An 8,788-nucleotide genomic window follows, 5' to 3' on the forward strand; every position below is an offset into this window, starting at 1 on the left:
AAGTTTAAAAACAAAAAATCAAAACAAACTGCAGCCGACGGGACTTATCCTGTGTGCCAGCACTGCTCTAAAACCAATCATGCGGAAAAACTGTGCCATTTCCGACATGTTAGTGCTGCTGCTAAACGTAAATATCAGGAGAAGGAGGAGGAGAAATCAAAGAAAAAGTTCAAGACCAGTCCTAAAGATCAAGACCCCAAACCCAGTGGACCACCCAAGTGGGTTATAAAAATGGCTAGACTTGGTGAGGCTAGCACTATATCCTCTCCTACTGATAATGATGGTAATGACACTTCTTCAATTGCTGCTGATGTCGATGCTAGTGATGAAATTGTAAATGGTGAAAATAAATCTGTTAAAATCTATTGTGAGGAATGCCGGAGCAAGGGAACAGGGAACGATGTGTACTGGTCAAGGGTTTATTGACGACTGGACGCGAGAGGGCTGGCCGTTGCCAACGACAATACAACAGGAGGGCGCATGCGCGGGGAATGACAGAGTGGTGCCAATGTGGGCAGAGTGAACTTCCCTACATTACCCCCCCTCACAAAAGAAGGGTCAACGGGTTCTAGCTATGACTTTAGAAAGTTTGTCAACATGAACAACACAAGGGCGTTTTCTGGGGTTAGACACTAAAGTAACACGCGCAGTAACGTCATTCAGCAGGTGGGTGATCTTGTAAGGGCCGGTCCACCAGCACTGCAGCTTGGAGCACTGCCCCAGGCGGCGGATGGGACGGAACATCCAGTCGAGGTCCCCGACGGCGAGAGTGGACCTTTTGGCCCGGATGTCGTAGCGCTCTTTGTGCCGGAGCGAGGCAGCAAGAGCACGGTCTCGCACATCGTGGTGGAGGCCATGGAGACGGTCTCGGAGCCAGACTGGGTACTGGAGGCGGGAGGAGATGTCCGGCGCCTCTGGGGGGAGCCCGCGCGCCAGGGAGGGTGGCAAGTTGAGCTCCCGTCCGAAGAGCATCATAGCGGGGGACACGCCGTTCGTCACGTGAGGGGAAACTCGGAGGCTGAGCATCACCAGGGGGACCTGTAAGTCCCAGTCATTAGCATTGGTGTTGACGAACATTGACAGCTGGGTGACAACGGACTTGACGAGACGCTCAGCGGCGCCGTCTGATTGGGGCCGCATCGGGGTTGTACGAGTCTTTCTGATCCCCATGATGTCTAGGACAGATCTGAAAACGGCAGACTCAAAGGAGCGGCCCTGATCTGAATGAAGTTCGCAAGGAGAGCCAAAACGAGAGAAGATGTTTGAAACCAGTGCTTTGGCGACGACGTCGGAGTGGAGGCTGGGGATGGGGATAGCTTCAGGCCAGCGGGTGAAGTAGTCCACCGCAACCAGGAGATAACGCTGACCACTGGAGGTGGTGGGGAAGGGGCCAGCGATGTCCACGGCGACTCTCTCCCAGGGAACGCCCACGGTGTGAACGCGCATCGGAGCCCTGTCGTGCGTTCCTGGACCTTTCTTCCTGCGACAGCGCGCACAAGAGAGGCACCAAAGCTTAGAGTCCTGGTACATACCGGGCCAGTAATACTTGGACCTGATCTTTCTGAGGGTCTTGTTGATGCCAAGGTGACCTCCGGAACCAGGGGTGTCGTGGAACTGAGTGAGGACAGCGGGGACGTAGGAGCGGGGGACCACGAGCTGGTGTGTAGTCTGCCTGCCCCAGTTGTCCTCGAAGCGACGGTACACTGCACCGTTCCGGATCTGAAGTGAGGCCCACTGCAGCCACAGGGCCTTGGAGCGCTCGCTGCGGTGCGCCATGGACTCAGGTGAGGGGCGCTCGCCGCGCTGCAGGCCGAGAAGTATTGGAGCGACGTCCAAGTCCGTGTTCTGGGCGCAGCGGATCTCGTTCGGGGAGGGGCCGTCGGCGTCCTCGACTCGAGTTCTGTTGACGGCGACCTCGCGGCGGACGCAGTGGCGGCAGTCAGCATCGCAGGGGCGACGAGAAAGGGCGTCAGCGTTTCCGTGTTGAGCTCCGGGCCTGTGCTGGACAGAAAAGTCGTAGGAACAGAGCCGTTCGAGCCAACGGGCGAGCTGACCTTCCGCCGTGTTCTTGAGGGTCCGGAGCCACTGGAGGGCGGCGTGGTCTGTCCTGACCAGAAATGGGCGGCCAGAGAGGTAGTGATGGAAATGTCTAATGGCGTCCACAACCGCTAGAAGCTCCCGGCGAGTGACACAGTAGTTGCGTTCCGGGCGCTGGAGCACACGGCTGTAGTACTCGATGACCTTCTCCTCCCCGTTCTGGACCTGGCTCAAAACAGCACCAATAGAGAAGTTAGATGCATCACAGTCCAAAACAAAAGAGCCACCATCTGGATCAGGAAAGGTGAGAACTGGAGGTTCTGTCAAGGACTTCTTGAGGGAGTCGAAAGACTTCTGAGCTTCCGAGGTCCATTCGAAGGGGGTGTTCTTGTCCTTCAAGCGGTGCAGGGGCGCGGCGACCTTGTCGAAGTTGGGGATGAAGTGGGCGTAGTACTGGGCCAGTCCAAGAAAGCTCTGAAGTGAAGAACGCGCCTTGTCCGGAGGGCCAGATGGAACAGGCCAGGACTTCACCTTGTCGTTCTTCTCCGGGTCGGTGCGAACACCATCGCCCGTGACGATGTGGCCCAAGTACAGCAACCGTTTGGAGAAGAGGTTGCACTTCGATGGGTTGAGGAGGAAGTTGGCTTGGCGCACACGCTGCAACACTTCACGAAGATTGTTTAACGCCTCATCGAAGTCCTTACCCGGGACGATGACGTCATCGAGGTAGACTCGTGACAAGTTCCGGGGCATGAGTTTGTCCATGAGCCGCTGGAACGTTGCGGGTGCATTGCAGAGACCGAAGGGCATTCTCTCGAACTCGTACAGGCCGTGTCCAGGCACACAGAAGGCGGTCTTGCACTTGGACTCCTCGGAGAGCGGGATATTCCAATATCCCCAGCGAAGGTCCAGGGATGTGAACCAGGCTGCGCCGCGGAGGGAGTCCAGAGTGTCGTCGATTCGTGGCAGCGGGTAGGCGTCCTTGCGTGTGACAGAGTTCAGCTTACGATAATCGACTGCAAATCTGATGTTACCGTCTTTCTTTGTGAGCAGCAGCGCAGGAGATGCCCAGGGGGAGTCGGACGGCCGGATGACTTTCTTGCTCAACATCTCAGCGATCGTCTTGTCGGCCTTCTCCTGCTTGTGAAAGTCGAGGCGTCGTGCAGGTTCTTTGACGGGGTCGGCGTCACCGGTGTCAATGATGTGCTCCACCAGCTTACAATGCCCGATCTCCCCTCCGCACGAAAAGGTGTCCTGGAACTCGACGACCAGCTTTCGTACCTGCTTGAACTCTGCGGCCGTGAGGTTGGCGGCGCAGTTGTTGAGGAGCTCTTGGAGCGGGGGCGGCAGGCCGTCAGTGCCTGCAGGCGTTGGGGTGGCGGACAGCGCGCTGGTGGAGGCTGAGGCGCCCATGTGTAGGCGGAGGACACAGCGACCACGTTGGAGAGCGCGGGGATGGGTGCTGGTGTTGCGCACGGTGACCACGACCGTCTCGTTGTCGCCCGCCATCAGCGAGCTTGTCACTTCAAGACCTGCTGATAGTTGGACAGGATGCGCTGTGCAGTCTATACCTGAGACGGTGCAGATGTCAGCGAGAGGGAGCTGAACATCCGACGAACATGATCGTTGCGGGGGTACTCTCTCTCGTCTTCTCACGCTGTCCTCCCCGACTGCCAGTCCGACTAGGTTCAGGGGGAACGTCTGAGCAGCGGGTTGTGAGGCTACCGTCCCCTCGTGCTCGGGCCCGTGAGACCGAGAGGAAGCAGAGGCCTCGCCAACACCACGCCCTATGACGTCACAGCCCTTTACCGACACGGCCACGTCGATCTCTCCGCCGACCGGGATCATCACCCGCTCCGTTGTCACGACGCGCGCGCTGACAGGCTGCGCCGGGACTGGGGCGGTGGAACGCGTCATGTGGACACGCCGGCCGTCGTGAAGAATGAGCTCGTCCTTGTCGACGTCGAAGGTGCGGACGTGTGCAGCCACGAAGTCGGCGCCCAGCAGGCAGTCGTCGTGGGTGTCGGCCTCGAAGACCTGGAAGTCGATGGCGGAGGTGTCGAGGGACAGGCGCACCGGACGGGGCCCGAGGAGGTCGCTGGAGTCGTTGGGGGACATGATGGCGACACGGGCACGGAGGCCGCTCGGCTCCAGCGGCGGGTCGGTAATCGGCAGAAAGCCCCTGCGGAGAATGGTGAGCACGGCGCCGGGGTCGAAGTGGAAACGACATGGCTTACCGGAGAGCTGCCCGTCGATGTGCCAGGAGACACGAGTTGGGGGTGTCTGGGCATGCTTAGAGGTAGCCGCGACCGAGCCCAGCGGTGCGACTAGCGGCCGTTTCCCGAACCACGGTTGTCGTCTCGGCGGTCGTCCCGGCGGTCCTCACGGCGGTCGCTCTTGCCGCCGTGGTTATTGGAGCCACCACCATTGCCGCGGCGGTCGTCTCGGTCCCGCCGGTCGTCGCGGCGGTCACCACCACGTCGGTCATCGCGGCGCCCACCACGGCGGTCCTGCTGTTTGTGCTGGAGGCGGTTGGGGCACCGGCGGGCCATGTGGCCAGGCTGGTTGCACTCATAGCAGCGTGGTGTGTTGTCCGGGGCAAGGGCCTTCACTAGGGAGCCGAGCTGGTCGACCAGGAGCTGCAGCCGTTGCGAGGAGGTGTCCGCTGGACGGGCGCCAGCGTCCACGCGGCTCACCGCAGCATTGTCGTCATCAGCGGCAGGGGTAGAGGAGGCGGAGGAGGTGGAGGGAGTAGCCTCGCCAGCTGAGACCTGAGACACATTGTTGAGGCGCGGGCGCTTACTTGGGGGCTCCTGCTCGTCGGCGGCCTCGATGTGCATGGCGTTGGTGAGGGCGTCGGAGAAGGTCTCCGTGCGCTGGATGCGGAGCTGGCGACGAAGATCAGAGCTTCGAAGGCCGCCGATGAACGCTTTCCGCGCCATGGTTTGGAGCATCGGCTCGGGCCAGGCGGGGTAGGCCACCCGCGTGAGCCTCAGGATCTCCGCCCCGAAGTCGCGCACGGACTCGTCCTGGCGCTGGGTGCGGCGGTCCAGCTCGGCTTCTGCCAGTGGGCCGCGCTGAGCAGGGTCAAAGTGCTCGTCCAGCCGGGCGCGCAGGGCAGCGTACGAGAGGTAGCTGGCCCGGGGCAGCGTCTGCACGAGGTCAGCGGCGGCGCCGCGCAGGGCTTGGAGAAGGCGACGTCCCTTGGTGGCGTCGTCCCACTCGTGACCCGGGTCATTGGCCACGCTTTCAAACTGGGCAAGGAATATTGGCCAGCTGCTGCTGCCGTCAAAGGTTATGGTGGGGGCCAACCTGGACTGTCCTCGCGTTTGCTGCTGTTGTTGTTGGAGGCAGATGTCCGACATGCGCTGGAGGACGCCCTGGTTCTCCTGCTGGACGATGATGCTGGCCTGCGCCCACTGGCGCAGGACGCCTTGCATGGCCTACATCGAGGCCTCCAGAGCATGCAGCGGTCGGTCGTCGTCGTCCTCCTCCTCCCTCCTTCTACGGTCACGGTCACGGCGGGGCATTCTCTCAGCACTTCTGACACCAATGTGAGGAATGCGGAGCAAGGGAACAGGGAACGATGTGTACTGGTCAAGGGTTTATTGACGACTGGACGCGAGAGGGCTGGCCGTTGCCAACGACAATACAACAGGAGGGCGCATGCGCGGGGAATGACAGAGTGGTGCCAATGTGGGCAGAGTGAACTTCCCTACACTATTTTGATAGTGGTGCTTTTACGTCTATGGGCCCTGAGCTATCCTGTTTTCAAGACTACAAACCAGTCCATAGAATGTGCAGGTGACCAGATTCTTAATACTGAGGGTCTCGGAACACCAAAACTTTACAAGCCAATAGATGGTTTACATGAAACTCAAAATGTCACATACATTCCAGGGCTAACATCTTCTCTTCTATCGGTCAGTGCACCTGCGAGGAATGGCCTTGTAGTGGTTTTCAAAGACAAATTATGTGGCATCTTTAGAGACGATGCAGTTACTATCAATGATAAACCTCTGCTAGATACACATGAAACCAATGGAGTATATAGTCTGGAACTTGATTTGAAAGCAAATAACAAAGCTCTTATGGTGGCTAAAACTTCACAGTCTGTCCTATGGCGTAAAAGACTTGCACACATGTCTGAGGATTATCTAAAATTAATGTCTCAAGGACACAAGGACTAGTAAATGGAATGAATATATCAAAAATTGATCATCTTGGACAGTGTGCAGTATGTCATAAGGCTAAACAAGTAAGAGACTCTTTTCCTAAAAGTGGAGCTCACAGAGCAGAAAATATCTTGGACTTAATCCATTTTGTGGTCAAAGATCTAGGCGAGGCCAAGACATGCCTAGGAATGCACATAGAGAGAGACTGGGAAAACGGATGTATCTTTCTTCATCGGCAAAAATACATATTAGATACTCTGGAGAAATTCCGCATGGCTGACTGCAAACGAATAATTGAAACCGCCATGGAAACCAAACTAAAACCACATCTATTGTCTGAAGGACAACGGATTGATGCTCCATACCAAGAACTTATGGGGAGATTAATCTACTTGAGTGTCAACACAAGACCAGACATATCTTTCTCAGCCGGCTTCCTGAGTCAGTATAACACTACATTCACAGAAGCCCACTGGTCTCCAGCTAAGAGAGTACTTAAATACCTGAAGGCAACCTCAGCAGTTGGGCTAACTTTCACAAAATCTGCAAAACCTACTTTCTGCGTGATTGGTTATGCTGATGCAGATTTTGCAGAAAATTCCGCAGACTATAAATCCTTTACTGGATACTGCTTCACCTTGGATGGGAATTTCATTTCATGGTTGAGCAGAAAACAAACATTGACTGCACAATCCACAGCAGAATCAGAGTATATTGCCATCTCTGAGGCTGTAAAAGAAAGTATTTATTTGAATAACTTGGTCGATGAGATTTTCCACTGCGGTCCTCAACGCATAACTATGCTTAGTGACGGACTCAGCGCAATAAGGCTGGCATACTCGGAGAAATATTCCGCTAGAACAAAACATTTTGGGGTGCGAATCCAGCTAGTCAGAGACGGTATCGCAGACGGTACTCTACTGTTGGAGCACATGGCATCTGAATTAATGCCTGCAGATATGTTAACAAAATCACTAGGAAAGGCAGATCACAAACGAACTGCGACACATTAAAACTCAAATCCTTGGTTTGAGGGGGAGTGTTGGAAGACAGAACCTCAAGCTTTGGTGGTAAACAACAATGATCTGCGCATAAGCAGGTGGCGTCTGCTTTCTTCCCAACCAATGAGAAGCCGCGATTGTATACTGTCAGTCATGAGTGTGAAAAGTGTTTGCCCAGCTTGTTATCACCAGAATAAAGAACATCACTTCCGCTCTGGATTCTAAACCGTGTTGTTGACTGTGTACTTACTCCCTTTCGTCGTATCCCAGTACATCTACTATATAGCATAGATTATTACAACAGTGGTTTATAAAAGGAATTTGTTAATAGGTTGAAAATGTATTACAGTAATAATTCATAAAATATACTTTATGTACTTGTTTCTTCTTCTTTTTCTTGTTTTTCTCATTTTTCTGTTTTTCGCTCTCAGTTTCGCTCTCCCCTTTTCTTTCATCTGAACTGTCATCTGATTTTCTATCATTGCTACTTGTGTCCGAGTCTGAATCCGATGAAGCATCTGACTTGTTTTCCTGCTATGGGAGAGGAGTTGTTATTATAAATAATATGTTTGCAATGAATTAAGTACTATAATACCTGTCTTTTTTTGGCTTTTTCTTCGTGCTTTTTCGTTTTGGTCTGCTTTTCTAATTTTTTTAATCCAATAACCAGGGACGATTCCAAATAGTGGATTTCAGGAACTCAATTTACCTGCGAAAGATGTTTATAAATTAATTATGGATTGGTGAGGCCGCCAAGACCTACAGTTTGATACAACTGGCATAGTTGTAGGTGTTGTGGTTACCGAGATGAATCGAGTCGCTAAATTACACCAGACCAATAAGCACAATACCCGTTCTCCCACCTCCAAGAGGGAAGTGAGAGTGGAGGTAAAGAACGAGTAAAAACGGAATTCACAATTAAAATAGGTAACCTTGCAGACATTCCTATCTGTCTGGTACTGCAAATTAACAAAACTATGCACCATAATGTTGACCTTCATTTAAAGTTCTTCTGATAAATTAAAAATAACTTTTCCAAAAACGATTGTGAAACAACAGTGAATAGAAAATTAACAAAAGAATAACATATCTTTAAATAAAATAATATAAATGAGTTTGTAGAACTTCAAACTCCTATGCTGTTTTCTAAACATTAACAGAACTGGGCTTTATCAGGTTAAGGCGATTAACAGTTAACAGTTAACAATTAACAGTTAACAGTTCAGAGCTTATCACGTATTTTGACCTCTATGGCAATTTAATTTCATATTTTAACACATTTCATTCAACAAAACTGGCTACGGAATACTTCTACATCGCTACCGTCCGAATAAAAGCAAAGATTATGGTTTCAGGGATCCCAACCTAACTTCTGCACTGTTAAACTGCATCGTCATGTGACGACAAATATTGCTACAAATTATTCGTCACAGGGGCTGAGATAAAACAATCGTCACATCACAAGAAACATTCGTCACAATGTGATGTAGCATTTGTCATTTCATTTAAATGAACCATTCGTCACGTGACACACCAATAGTCCCAAATACATCAGATTATTCGTCACAAGTTATC

The sequence above is a fragment of the Frankliniella occidentalis genome, unplaced genomic scaffold (genome assembly GCF_000697945.3).
Source record: "Frankliniella occidentalis isolate FOCC.00 unplaced genomic scaffold, Focc_3.1 Scaffold199, whole genome shotgun sequence".
Lineage (NCBI taxonomy): Eukaryota > Metazoa > Arthropoda > Insecta > Thysanoptera > Thripidae > Frankliniella > Frankliniella occidentalis.